Below are 15274 nucleotides of genomic sequence, written 5' to 3' on the forward strand. Positions count from 1 at the left end.
AAAGCTCAGGCCTGTTTCTTGATGGCAGTATAAACCTGGCTGAGATGTTTGATCTCAGCGAGGATTTATACCTCTATAAAATAGGAGGAGCAGCATAAGGTGCCTGGGATACCATGTGGTGCCTGGGACATCAGTGCTCAGTAAATATTAGCTCCAGAGAAAAGGGAACTCCACAAACAGAATCTAAGTGTGCCAAACTAACACACTGTGGATCACTGGCCTTTCTTTTATCTGTCCATAAAAGAAAAAACAATATGCAGTAGACCCAGGGACTCAGACTTCTGGCCATGAGAACAGGACATGGTACCCAAGGTCATGCTGGAATTTAAAAAAATAAAATTATCTTCATAGGAGGATCCACATTTTGGCAGAGAAAGAAGCCAGACCTGATAAGTAAGATAAGAGGATCCAGGGAGATGATGACTCTCCTCTTTTATGAGGCTAAGTGAAGCTTCTTGCAATGGATGTTAATGCAAAACTGTCCCAAAGTTACATACCTCCAGGCCAGGAATTTGCCTGGCCAACGGAAGTTCAAAATGAGCTTTAATGGTATTCAATTTTAGCCTGGAGATGAACCGGTATTGTATTAACAGTGACTGATTGAGAAAAGGTTAAAGGTGAACCAAAAAGACATACACTCTGTGTTTGCGTATCTTTATGTCTGGACATAAAGATAATTTGGCCTTATCCTAGAACACTTATTAATTACGCTGAGGAAGGCAGCATAAAATCATGGGAGAACCGCTGTGGTACATACCAGATCCCGGATCTACCGTTGGTACTGTGAGATCTTGGACGAGAGAGATGATCCTTCAACCCTTAGTGTTCTCGTATGTAAAATGCAGATGACCATACCTGCCTCATGGGTTGCTGTGAAGTACTGGCACGCTGTCTGCCTCATTGTTGTACCAGATTTGCTTCTTTTTCCCATTTATTCCACATTTGTTATGTTAATAAGCAGCTCTATTTCTGAGTGGAAACGAGGGCTATCCTTCCCTTATTCAGTTTCCCCACACTGATAGGAATTCTAGTCACTTCAGACCACAGCCAAGGAATAGACAGCACTCTACTCAGCAACAATGCACCTGAATTACAGACAAAGTGTACGTGAGGGGACTGGCTCTGGAGTATAATTTCCCAAACCTGTATCTACAGGGTCAGAAAAGACAGCTGGACTTGAAGCAAGAGACGAGGGTCTTTATCCCATTTCTGCTACTAGTTTTTTGGTTATTGTTTTTTTCTTCCTTCAGTGAGTCACTTAACACTTAACCTGTGTCTCCATTTCCAAATCAATAAAATCTGAGGGATTGTTTTCAGACTAGACAATACCCAAAATCCCTTAGAGCTTTTTTAAAAAAAATTTTTTTTTAATGTTTATTTATTTTTGAGAAAGAGGCAGAGAGTGAGCAGGGGAGGGGCAGAGAGAGAGGGAGACACAATCTGAAGCAGGCTCCAAGCTCTGAGCTAGCTGTCAGCACAGAGTCCGACACGGGGCTCAAACTCACAAACCAGGAGATCATGACCTGAGCCAAAGTTGGACACCCAACCAACTGAGCCACCCAGGTGCCCTAAAATCCCTTAGAGCTTTAAAAATTCCATGTTTCTTCAGTTGGTTCATGCTGTTTGTTAAAATGCGGGACTACATTCTATTCCAAAAGCCACAGAGCTCTATGTCCTCCGCCTTGGTTCAAGTCATGATTTGTTTCTTAAGTTAGTGACTCCCTATAAACAGCAATTGCACAGACAGAATCGAAGTGAGCCAGGGTCACTGTTGTACCTTCTGCTTATTCTGGAGATCAGCAAAAGCTGGATGAACTGGGAGGAAATGAATCTGCCATGAAGACAGGATTTTACTGTGAAAATGAGTTTTCTGATGAGTTTAAAACAGCAAAAATGCTCTGAAGACTATTTTATACCTAGATAATGCCGCATGGATTAAAAAACAAAACACAACCTCCCATAGCTCTGCAGTTTTAGTTCCCTGTGGCTGATATATATTTCACAAACTGATCCCTCACCCTGGAAAAAAAATTTGTCAGAATTCAAAATAAAATTAGGGCATGTGCCAATTAAACCAGTGGAGGACAAGAGCTTTGGTTTTAGAGAATGCTACCATCTCATAAAACTAAGTAGCTGACTGATCATTGTAGCCTGGTAATTTTCCCAACACTCAGCAATGTTTTGTACCTGGCAGGCTGGGAGCCCTTTGAAGGCAGAGATGATATCTCCACATGTAACACAGTGCCCTAGTATATTATAGATACTTGCTTTAGTGTGCTAGGGCTACCATAACCAAGTGCCAAAGACTGTGGGGCTGAAACAAGAGAAATTTACTTCCTCACAATTTTGGAGCCTAGATGTCTAAGATCAAGGTGTCAGCAGGATTGGTTTGTTCTGAGGTCCGTCGTCTTGGCTTGTAGATGACGGTCTTCCTCCTATATGTTCACATGTCTTTCCTCTGCATGTCTCTGCCCAAATCACCTCTTCTTTGAAGACACTGTCATAGTAAATTAGGGCCCACCTACTGACCTCATTTTACTCTTTCAAGACCCTGTCTCCAAAACCAGTCACATTCTGAGGCACTGGACTTTAAGATTTCAACATACTCATAAATTTGCAGTGGGAGCGGGTCACAAAATTCAGCTTATTACACTGCTCAGTAGTGTTGTATGAGTAAATAGTGGAAGGGTAGGTCGATGAATAGATGGACTGAATGGATAAAGTGGTCAACAAATACTTGGTGAATTGAGCAAATTCACATAAGCACTTGTGAACATTGGGTTTTGCAATAATATCATCTTAAAATTTCTTACATTATATATTTTAATTCAGCTTTATAAGATGTCTTTAAAAATTACCACTCTCCCAATTCTATCAAGCTGACAAAAAATAGCTATACCCAGGCTTATCGATTTTCACTTGTGATGACTTCCTCAACCCAAGAAAATAGCAGTATTCGGCTACTACTACAAATAACTACTACCTCTCCCATAAGTACCTACAGTTTGAGAATTTACTTGGGGGGACAGAAAGAACTAAGAAAAGTGTTTTAGTTGCATCTGTTAAGTGATATTTCATGGTTCATGCCTGTTTTTGTTTTTAACCTGTTTAAGCACCTGGCTTAAACTTAGTTCCCAGATTGCTTTAGCACTCTGATTCCATTCAATGAACTACAGAAATGCTCCTACAGAATTGTAGTGAAGGCAGAAAATACCCACCAGGGACCTCAGCGTATCTCTCCTCTGATTCATTTGGTCACTTCGGAGTGTCTGTGACGTCTGTGGTGGCATAGAAACTCACAAGCCCTCCCTCTGCTCCACCTGCCAATGTCCGTTCTCTATCTTCCCAGTCTGGCTATAGGATGAACTTGGTCGTATAAACCTATCAAGGTGGCTGTAAGTGTGTGTCTGGAGGAAGTCAGCAAGGTCATTGTACTCCATGCCCTGCCCCACGATGTCCTGAGTCACAGTGCTGGCTGCCAGTCTGACTCAGTGCCAGCCTTTGTCACAACAGGAAGCAGAGCCAGATGACACACCCGACCTTAATGAATGAATAGTTTGTGGCACAGCTAGGGTGATACTGATTCACGGGTGTTATGGGACCATGTGGACACTCATTCATTCATTCCTCGCTCATCTATTCCCTATTGGACATTCTGTTCAGCAGATAAGTGACAGCATAAACTTCCCTTGAAACAAGTGTGTTAATTTTAAAAGGTTCCATTATGATTCTACCTATTCTATGCTTAAACATAATAACACAGAGATAAATGGACAGTGTGAGTTCTATCTGTATAAATGTGATGAGGTATTAAAATTTAAAGACAAATTTATTGTGGTCCTTTGTCAATGACAGTGATGAACTATCCTGGCTAGGACCCTCAGAGAGACGGGCTGCTCTCAATTTAGGATTAACCCATGCATTGTCCCTCGCCTGCCTTCCCGGAGGTTTCCTAAGATGAGGCACAACACTAGGCATGATGCCATTTGATTTTGATTACATGTATAAGACGGGCCTGCTGCTCTAGGTTCTCCCCATCTGCAGAGTTCTTTACCCATTCCCGCACACTTAGACGTCTGTACTGGGAATTAATCAAATACGTTCATGTGCTATAAAACGTCTTGTCAGGAATTCAAACTAAGTGATTTCTGACCTCTCTCTGTCTGCCTCTCTTTTTAAAACGTGTTTTAACTGTCTTGTTTTAGACATGCTTTATTGTAAACCACTTTACATTCTTTTTGAGAGTAGGTGGCATACAAATCGTAGTTGAAGAAAAACCTTCAAAACAACATAATATTCCCAGAGCATGAAAAGTTCAGTGGGGAGGCAGCAGGACAGAGGGCCACTTCCCCTCGGGCCCACCCAGCTAGGCACACCTGTCACTCCTCCATCAGGCCCTGTTCTCTGCAGGCCAAGGGATGTCGGAAGAACCATCCAGAGGTCTGTTCAGAGCCCTACTCTGCCAGATGCAGAGCTTCTAATTCACTCAAGCCTTGCTCTGATGACAATCTCACATGACAGAAAGACAGGGACCTATTTTTGGCCAATAAGGGAGAACTACATGGATGACAGAGTGAAGGTGACTGGCACTTGGGAGAAAAAAGGAATCTTGTCATCATATGATTTGTAAGAGCCAAAGAAAGGAATATGAGCATTTCGTGTTCCTGAAACTGTAAGTAAGCAGAAAACTCCACAGGTCCAGAGAGAAGAAGGGGTGAGTCAATGGACTTAAGCTCAGAGGGCAGCATACTGTGGAGGTTAAAGTGCATGCTCAGGAATCTGGATAGACCTGAGTCAGGCTCCTGGCTCTGCCCGCACAGCTATACAAACGTCACTTGCCTGTATCTCAGGTTCCTCAGTAGAGTCATAAGTAACACGACCTCCCTTAAGAATTAAATGAGGTAAGGCAGAGAAAGCCCTCAGCACAATGCCTGAATCGCATAAAGACTGGCTATCATTGTTGGTGTTGTTGCAACCATAATTGCAGGCCTCTTATGTGTGAGGCACTAGGCTAGATGATCTCTGGTCCCATGGTCAGAGGCTTTAATCAGATAGAAATTGATTCTAGATATATTGGAGGCTCCACATAATATAATTCTATTTACTCATACATAATTCCAGAGAGGAAGAAGAGAGGGAATTATCCAAAGAAATCTCTGTGTGTTCCAATTGGCTTATATTTTATAACGACATTTACAAAGGAGAGAGGAGGAATTTGCAACCAAGAGCACATATAAAGGAATGGCATGAAATGAAAGAGTCAAGTCAGGGAGGTGGGAGGCTAGGGCCTGGGACTAAAGCATACATAGAACAACAATAAGAGCCACTGGGGTGGGCTCCGAACTAGAAAAAGGACAGGAGAAGGGTTGGCCTATTACTTGGGGCAGACATAGTTAACTTGGAGATGATGTGGTGAAAATGGAATTACTCACTTCCTAGTTTGTCCCCATCTTCTCTATCAAGAAGAATGATCTGCAAGCCAGGAAGGAGAGCGAAAACACGGCCAAGAGGAAATTAAAGTCGGAGATAGTAAGGAGATAGGAGGAGAGCACCTGGCCGTTGCCTCAAGGCTCCAGGCTCCATTCATTGCACCTCAGCACCATCTGCAAGTGCACCCAAAACTCACTGCAATGGGGACAGCAAAGTAAACAGCCCTAAGACCCTAAAAGAACATGGGTTTCATGAATTTGTGAAAAAAAATGGCAATGAGATAACATATGAGAGTTTATGAGGAATGGTAGAACTTCCAGAAACTTGTAGAGAAACAAATGTCTCTATGATAGTAAGAGACATGTTTAGCAGAACTTAGCAGAGACTGGATAACCTTGTGCTGACCCAGGAAGTTGAAGACCAGTCACACCATCTTCATCTCTCTCACCAGGTTCCTCATGGGAACTCTGTGCCCCAGGTGTTACAGAGGTAGGAAATGGGAACACGTAAGGCTGCACCATCTCTTCCTGAACCAGGTAGGGGGAAAAGGCTACATAATAGTACAATAAGGAGAACTCAGAATGGCTCAACTACAGTCTCCAAAGAGGACTGGAGAAGAGGCTAGCATAAATCTAGAGAAGGATTTTAATGGCATTTGACTCTGTCTTCAGTGTCTTTCTGTTCAGCCCGCGATCTTGACTTTCAGGACAAGGAAGTTTACTGACATCTGCTGGGAGAAAGACCAGGAGGCAGCCAGTGGGTGGAGGAGGGGTTGAGAGCACAGCTATGGAAGCAGAGAGCCTGTGTTGGGATCCCAGCTCCACACCTTACTGGTTGTGTGATGTTAAGGAAGGTACTTATACCTTCTGACTCAGGTTCCCCATCTAGAAAATGGGGGCAATTAATTGTACCTACCTCACAAAGGTTAAATTTGTATAAAAGGACTTAGAAGAGTACCTGATTATGGGAGTTTTCGGGATCCCAAACACCTGTGGCAGGCTGAAATAGTGGAGCCCCGCAAGATGAAAGCTGTAAAGAGAAAATATTTAGAAGTTACCGAGGAATGATTAAGGCAATGAAGAAAATGAGTCAGGGTGAGGGAGAGGAGGTGGTGAAAGCAGAGGTATGCTAGGAAGGTAGTCTCTGAAGGATGGTATTAGATCAGGGACCGAAATGAGGAGCTGAGCTAGGTGGTGCTGGAAGGAGAAAAGGCCCTAAAGCAGAAAAGGCTGGAGCTGGAAGCAAGTACATGTGGCAGGAACCCAGAGGGCATGTTAAGGAAGGGAAGACACTGAGGTCAGAGAGGCCTCCATCATGCACACACACCTGCCAGCCGGAGGAAGTACTGGTGGTTCTCTTTATGTGATATGGGAAGCCATTAAAGGGTCGTGAGCAGATCATTAGGATTTTACAGATCACATTGGCTACTTTTTGGAGAATATGCTGAAGAGGGGTACGAATGGAAGTAGGGAAATCAATGTGGGGAGGGGAGGGCGGTAGTTTCATAGTTTTGTGGTGTTTTAAGACACAGATGATGTTGTCTTAGGCTGGGAGAAAAAGGTAAAAGGCGGTAGACTCAGAATATATTTTGAATAGTGTGATCCTAATTTTATAAAAAAGAAATACACCCACATATACTGGAAAGATACATATGCAGATATTAATAGTGATTATCTCTAGATTATGCTATTCATGGTGACTTTAATTTCCTTCTTTATGATTTTCTGCATTTTTCAAAGCTTCCACAACAAACATAGTATTTAAGAAATGTGAGGGTGGGGTGGGGAAATGACATTTTTGGAAAAGAAAAAGACAATCATCCAAGGACAAGCCAAGCAAGGTGAGGATCAGTACAGGCCTAAGAGATGTCAAGGATTTGACTGGCAGCAATTTCAATACCTATTGACAGTATAAATGATTAACTAAATAAGTAATGACTGCAGGCAATAGGATATAATAATATTAACAGGGACCTTCTTCCCTGTGAAAGATAACTGTCCTCTTCCTCTCTGCTATCTATTCGAGCCCACCTGGTTTATCATGTGCAGCCCTGGGTACCACAATCTAAGATCTAAATGATAAATGTGTTAGAGGAGAACCATCAGGATAGGGAGGGGATTTCACACCACACACTGTAATAATAGGAGTAGCTACCGCCCACTGAGCACCCACTCTGTGTCAGGCACTTTTAAAATGTGAAGGAGTTAAATTATGAGATGCTTATTTGAATGGGAGAAAAAAGGTGGCAAATGCACATTTTTTTGAGCACTGGTGGAGCTAGTGCATTAATCACTTTATCATAGTTTTTATCACATCTAATCCTTACCATGATATTCTGAGATAAATATTAGCTCTGTTTTAGAGAGCTGAACTGAATTCATGAAAGAATTGAACTCATGAACCTGAATTAGGGAAAGAGCATTACATCACTGGGCTCTGGGACCAGAGAGCGCAAGTTCAAATCCTAGCAGCTATACATGACCTTGGGCATGCTACTAAACCTTCCTAAGCCCCAGTTTCCTCACTTACAAAAGGGGGCTATGATACCTATCTCACAGGGTCATTTGAAGATTAAATAAGTTAATACATTCAAACACTTAGCACAGTGCCTGGCTATTAGTATGCTGAATAAGCACTTAAGATCACCCTGTAAATTAGGGCACCAGTATAGAAGAAAAGAATCTGAGAGGCCTGGGTAATTACTTTCTAGCAAGTGAAGGTCTGTCATAGGGAAGAAGAGAGGCTTATACTGACTTCAAGAAGTAGAACCAGGCTCAGAGAATCTAAGCATAATAGGGCATTGGGTAGAATGCAACCTGAAATTAATTAGCTAGGTAATGCCAAGTTACTTTTCTGCCTAAGCACAGATACCTATCTCCTTCCTTCAGGGAAAAGTCATTAAGTGGCCACTCTTACTTATGATGCTGTAAGATGCAGTCTAGAGAGAGAGAGCCTAGTAAAGCTTCTTGTGGCTTGACAAAACCTGCATGTCCAAAACCCCTGTTATGCAGAGCGGGTCTCTAATGAGACGAGATGTGGGAAAGTGCATGGAGTTCAAGAGTCTCCCTGATAGATATGCCTGAGTGGCTCAGTCTTTTGAGCATCAGACTCTTGATTTCAGCCCAGGTCATGATCTCAGGGATCAAACCCCATGTCATCAGGCTCCCATAGAGCACAGAGCTTGCTTAAGATTCTCTCTCCCTCTCTCTGCCCCTCTTCCCCACTTGTGTTCTCTCTAAAATTAAAAAAAAAATTTTTTAAGTCTCGTGATGGGTTAGGATAGGCCCCATAAGAAGATTTCTAGGAAAAGGGGACCTCAAAAACCCCAACGGGGTAACTCACCATGAAAAAATGGGCAGTCTGGACTGAGGGTCTTGGTTCCCAGATGTGATGCAGGGTAACCCTTGCAGGAGTGGGAGGAGGCTGGTTCCAGCACAAGCCATGGCTGAGGCTGGAAACCCTTCAGGATGTGGGTGTGATTTAAGAACAATGAGGACAATGAGCTGTGATCTTGGAGCCCAAGCACACGACCTTGTGGAGGCTCTAGGGCAGTGAGAGAATCCCCGAGAAGTAGGGAAATGGTGGTGGACTATGTCGAGCCAGTTTTCAGCAACACTGGCAGACCACTCAGATCTAAGACTGACCCTTTAGAATGAATTAAGACCAGGGTGTTCTTGGTGTTCTCGGATGTTTAGAAGAGGTGGGAAGTGTTTGGGGCCTTAAGAGAGAAATTTTGGAATCACTACTCATGTGAGCAGGAAGATGTTTTGGCAACTGATAGAGGGAACAAAATATACACCTATTATTTGTATCCCGCCACACAAAAACTGGTGAGGTAGCTTAAATCAGTCATATGCAAGTCATAAGTAAGACTTGATTAAACTCAATGTTAAGGACTTCCTAAAAATCAGAATTAATAATTACAGCAAGTATTTATTTGATACTTATTATATACCAAACTCTTTACATGCCTTAACTCATTAATCCTCACAAAACCATATGAGATAGAGATGATTTTTATTACCATTTCACAGATGAGGAAACTGAGGCTGGAAGAAACTAAACTATGACCTTGTTGAAGGTCATACCATAGACACTGATGGGACATGAATTAGCTGATAGGGGTGCCTGATCCTATCCTTTTAACCAATTTAGCAGTCTAGCCCCTGTTAAGATGGAAAGGGAGATGTAACACAGCCTGACAATGACGTTGATAGAATTCAAATAGATGAATGTTTGAACTACAATACCCATAAATTCTTTCCTATGCTGCAACACTGAAATTTTATGCTTCCTTGCAACCTTAAGAACCTGTGTGCTTCATTTATCTCTACAGATTTGCTAACAAAAGGAGTTGTTTGTTACAAGTGGAAAATAAGCATAGGAACCATGGCTAAGGAATATAAAGCTAAATCACATATGGAGACACATTTTAAGTCTGTAGATAAAATTTCATGACAATGACCTTCAGAGGAGCAGTATTTGTCCATTCAACAAATATTTATTACATGCCTTCTGCATGCATTGTTCCAGGTGGTTGGCGCATCACACTGAACTAAACAGACAAAGATCCCTACCTTTGTGGATTTTACAGTCTGGTGGGGGGAGAGAAAATAAGCAGCAAACACAATAGCTGAGTAGATTATATAGCATATTAGAAGGGTTTACATACTTGATCACAGTTGCGATTTTAAATTAGGCTGGCAGGGGACACCTCTTTGAGATGGTATATGTATGCAAAGGCCAGAAGGAAGAGAGAGTCAGTCATGTAGGTATCTGAAGGAAAAACACTGGAGACTCAGGATACACTCAAAGCTAAGGCCTGGGAGGAGAGCCTACATGGTTGGAGGAGATGCAGTGAGGCCCGTGTGACTGGGCAGAAAGTAAGGTCTAAACAGTGAGGGAAGGATGGCAGGTCCTCCAAGTAAGATGAGGAACTGTCATGGGATTTAAAGCAGAGGAGTGACATGATCTAACTTGCACTGAATATATTAAAATTCACTGTATTTCATGCTGTGTTGACTTGAACATGTTTTTTATCAGTGAGATCGGTGCTCATGAGAAAATGTCAGCATGATGTACAGAGAACCCCAGTGGTCTTGTGATTGGACCGGAAGGGGAGGGAGTTGGTGGATTTGAGTAAAAATAGTTTTGTCATTTAGTTCAAAGAGCTGCTGGGAGCAATTACTAATAACAATGGCTGTAAAGGTCACTGAAAATATGAAGTGCTATCAGATGCTAACTACCACTTAACAATAAAAAGCCTGTCATTATTCTTTGGTCCAGGGGTCAGGACCTCTAGCAATCTGTGTGTGTCGGCCAGCCCATTAACGCTTTGGTGCCTTTAAAGGATGTTTCCCTTAACCTGTGATCTCTAACAGCTGAATCTCTCACCCACAGCCCTGGTGGAAGGAACCGAGCTTTACCCTGTGTACTCAGCAACAAAATACAATTGTAAGGGTAAGGGTGGATGAACATTTTTTGTTAAAAAAAAACAACAACTTACTCAGTGCTTACAAGACTCTCTGAAAAGTCTTGAGTGTTTAAATGAATGACATGGGGACAGATGTATAAAGCTCTTGCAATGAGTTGTTTACACCAGTCCATCGGGTCATGGAAATTTTGCTCGAGATCTGTTTGTGTGGGAACAACACTGGAATACTAGCTTGCCGGTGCCAGCTTTGAAACTGACACAATGAATAGCTATTGTTCTGACACAGTATCCGGCTGCTCATGTCTACACACACTGAAGATGACCTTTCTCTTTAGAAATAACTTCCAGCCATTATATAGTTTTTAAAATTGTTATTGGTGTACCCTATGTTCTGGATGCCTGGGGAAGAGGGAAACTACATGAAGACATTTCAGATTCTCTCCTAAAAGGATTCCATAACTTCTCTATTTTGTTAAGTCACCCAAGTTACTGCATTCCTAGTGTAATGAGAAATGGTGGAGGAGATATAAAATAAAGGGAGAAGAAGGGAAGTGAAGTATTAAACACCTATTAAGCACCAGGCTCTGTGTTAGGATATCATTTCATTTTGCCATCCCAACCCTGTGAAAATAAATACTATCCCCTATTTTACAGATGAGGCAACTAAGTCTTAGAGAGATTAAGTAACTTACTTAAATTATTTAATAGCTGTTAGAGATGGGATTTGAACCTAATTCTACTGACTTCAAATCCATGTTCTCCTACCACGTGAATTTGCCCTCAAGAAGGCTGTCATCTAGTGGGCGAGGCAAGACTTACACACAGAGATTAACTGGAGACAAACACCAGCAGTACATAATCAAACACTTAATTCACATGATTGAGACGCCTGAATTCAATTCTACAAACAAATACAAACGGCCACAAAGAGCAGCGCCCTAAGCAAAATACTGGCGGGGACNTTTCTTTTTTAAAAAATTTTGTTTGAGAGAGAGAGCATGCATGAGCATGAGCAAGTGGGGGAGGGGTAGAAAGAGAGGCAGAGAGAGAATCCCAAGTGGGCTCCATGCTGTCAGCACAGAGCCTGATGAAGGGCTCAGTCCCCTGAGCCCCAAGATCATGACCTGAGCCAAAATCAAGTCAGACGCTCAACCGACTGAGCCACCCAGGTGCCCCTGGGAGCAAGATTTTTTCCATCAGTGACATACACACCTCAGATAATCCAAGGTGACTGATAAGGTCCGTTTGAGGCAGCAGCACGAGGATGGCACTGCCCACCTTTTGTTGTACCTGGGCCACTCAAGTCTTTTCCCTACAGTTCCTGGGTATGCAGGATAGCAGACTTGGGGTGGGAGGTGTCAGAGGAAAAGACATCAAAGAAGATGGGAATTAGAGGTCACGAAGAGAGCTGATAGCACTCATGGGTCATTGTGAAAATAGGCCTTAAAGGGGAATGATTACCTGCTCATGTTTCAGGAAGTTTTCAGCTTCTAAGGTGTCTGCGCCGTTTCTTCCCAACCACTGGTATCCACAGTCTTGTGGGCATTGTAGTTGGGCTACTTACTAAGCCATCATAGCTCCAAACTTGCCCCTCTATGCTCTGCCTGGCAGTTCAGGGCTGGGACTCTGTGGCCAGTTGTTAGGCTGTTTGGGAGGGAGGGATAGCTGGGTGGAGCCGGCAAAGCTGCAGAGGGAAGCCTGGCCGCCCTCTCCTGTGCTTTCTGTCTGCTTCTGACTCACAGGCACCTCCCCAGTGTCAAGACTTTGCCCTCACAGTGGCCCTGGCCCTTTATTTCGGTAGCAGTAGGTGATTCTAGTTTGCAGTTTTTCCAGTACAGAGCCAGCCTCATAGCACATGGCCACCATTCCCCAAATCTTCTACATTTTAATAATCCGAACTTTTCCCTTGCTCCTCTAGTCCTTGGGCTGGTGGCTGCTTCCTTCAGTCACGGGCACCATGATACCTTCATGTATTCTTTATCTTTTCAACACCTAGTTAACTGTTCTGTGTATTAAATTCTTCCTCTTAAAATAACTGATGTGAATTATGACTCCTGACAGGACTCTGACTGATACGCAAGTAATTTCCCTGTTAATTTAAATTAAAGCAAATGAGAAAGCTATTTAATATATGTTAAGGTCCAATACACATGGCTGCAACAGGACTCTTTAGTTCATCCCTTGAACCCACATGAAGCTGCTGGTTCTCAAATGCTGATATGACTGTGTCTCTGCTTGGTGGAAGGTCCTGCAATAGCTCCCCACTGCTCACTGGATAAAACTCAAGCTCCTAGCACCAGGCTCTCCGCAAGCCTCTACTCTCCCTCCAGACCCATCCTTCCCCAACCATGCATATTCAGACCCACCATGCTGCTTTTCACATGCCTTTGCCTCATTTTTTCCTCTGTTTAGCATTTTTCCTTCAAAGTCCAACTCAGATGTCACTTCTTCCCTGTTTCCACTTTTCCCTCCAGCAGCAAAATACTCCCTGCTCTGTATCCCTTGTGTTCCTAAGTCTAAATTTACTCTCCTATTAGACCATGAGCTTCTGGAGGCCAAGGTAGACATCATAATCTATCATTATGTCAGTACCCAGAACAGTGTTGGGCACTCAGTAGACCCTTAACAAATATTTGAAATTGGAATTCCCTGTTACTTTTTCATTATCTGAGTTTCTTGCTACCCGCTTGAAGCATAAAATTACCAAAAAACACAAACAACAATAAAAAAAAACCCTCAATACTCAGAAAATTTTAAAACTCATTCCTTTCTCTTCTATTTGGTTGGAATACTTATCCAGATACAAAGCTGTTTGTATATTTTTGCATTAGATAATAATATCCTTAAGAGGTAACAACATTATAGTTTCCTTAGGTCGGTGTCAAGGAGGGCTGACATCATGAGTGCAAAAGCTACTATTGACAAGGGAGTAAAAATGGCCAGTTAGGACTTTGGCTAAAAGGAAAGTGATCCCTCTGGCCAGGGCAAGCCACCATTGTGCTAAGTAACGCTCACAAATATCCACTAAAGTGAAGTATGTGTAAGAGGTTAAGTGATTTGCCTAATTGAAATCTAGAATTCAGCTCTCCCATGATACCAAACATGGGATTAATTAATCTCAGGAGAAACTACCCCAGGCATCCCAGCATGGCCAGGGGTCCCTCCTGGATTTGGCAGTGGCAACACTTCCGAGTTGACTATCTCATCAGGGCATAGGATTTTTGCTGTCCCACACCTTGGAAACCATTTCTATCACTGTTGGCTACCCATGCACATACTCCGCCACCTCGATGGCTCCTTAACGTCTGGAAGTGGCAAGTGAGTGGCATTGGAAAGCTGTGGGAACCTGGGGGCAAGAAGTCGGCAGCATAAATCCATCTCTGTTCAAGGCCACTGTGCTCAACATTTTGGAAATGTAGCTGGAATGGAACAGGGCGGGGGAAAAAAGTACAGTTTCTCTTTGACCTATAATCTATCTTCTGATCCTTGAATATGTAGATCATAAGCATCTGTTCTTCCATGGAGAACAAATATGAGTCAGTTTGGCCAGAGATCACTGTGACCTCTCTAAATCAGTAAGTTTTACCCACAGAGTTGCTAAGAGAGTTGTATTTTCACTGTAGACATCACAAGGATTCATCTAAATCTTACTGAGAATAAATAATTACACTGCCCTATTTCAGGAGTAATTACACTGGTTTGAGTTTCTATCACTTTATTTTCAAGAATCTCTGCTGAACAATTGCACACTTATTTGTAGGTTGGTTTTTTTTTTTATCATTCTAATATTGATATCTTGTGTAAACCTGATTGTGAAAAATCCATTTCAGAGGTGTGGCTTATATAGTGCTAAGCACAATCTGGAGAATGAAGTTTGTTAAACAAAACAAAAAGTTACGTTTTCCTAAAGTAATAAATTAAAAGAAACAAGCTAAATCTTTCAATTTTCTCCTTGTGAAGAGCACTTCATGTGGGATGTGCACTATTTTGAAAAATTCCATAGATAAAAATTAGGGATGCCTGGGTGGCTCAGTTGGTTAAGTGTCCAACTTTGGCTCAGGTCATAGTCTTGCAGTTTGTGAGTTTGAGCCCATGTGAGGCTCTCTGCTGTCAGCGCAGAGCCTGCTTTGGACCCTCTGTTCCCCCTTTCTCCCTGCCCCTCCCTGACTTGCACGCATGCACTCTTCCTCTCTCTCTCAAAAATAAACATTAAAAAAAAAAAAAGAAAGACAACAATTAGATAGATGACTAGATGTCTTCCCTTCACCCCTCCCAACAGGCTCTCTGCCTTCTCCACTCTGACTGCTGCCCCAGGTGGCACAACCCATAGACTGTGTCAATGGTTTCTTGGGCCTGTGTCCCACTGGGATCTGCCAATGGGGAACTCACAGGAGATGGGCCATCTGAGAG

The sequence above is a fragment of the Crocuta crocuta genome, unplaced genomic scaffold (assembly GCF_008692635.1).
Source record: "Crocuta crocuta isolate KB4526 unplaced genomic scaffold, BGI_CrCroc_1.0 scaffold116, whole genome shotgun sequence".
Taxonomy (NCBI): Eukaryota; Metazoa; Chordata; class Mammalia; order Carnivora; family Hyaenidae; genus Crocuta; species Crocuta crocuta.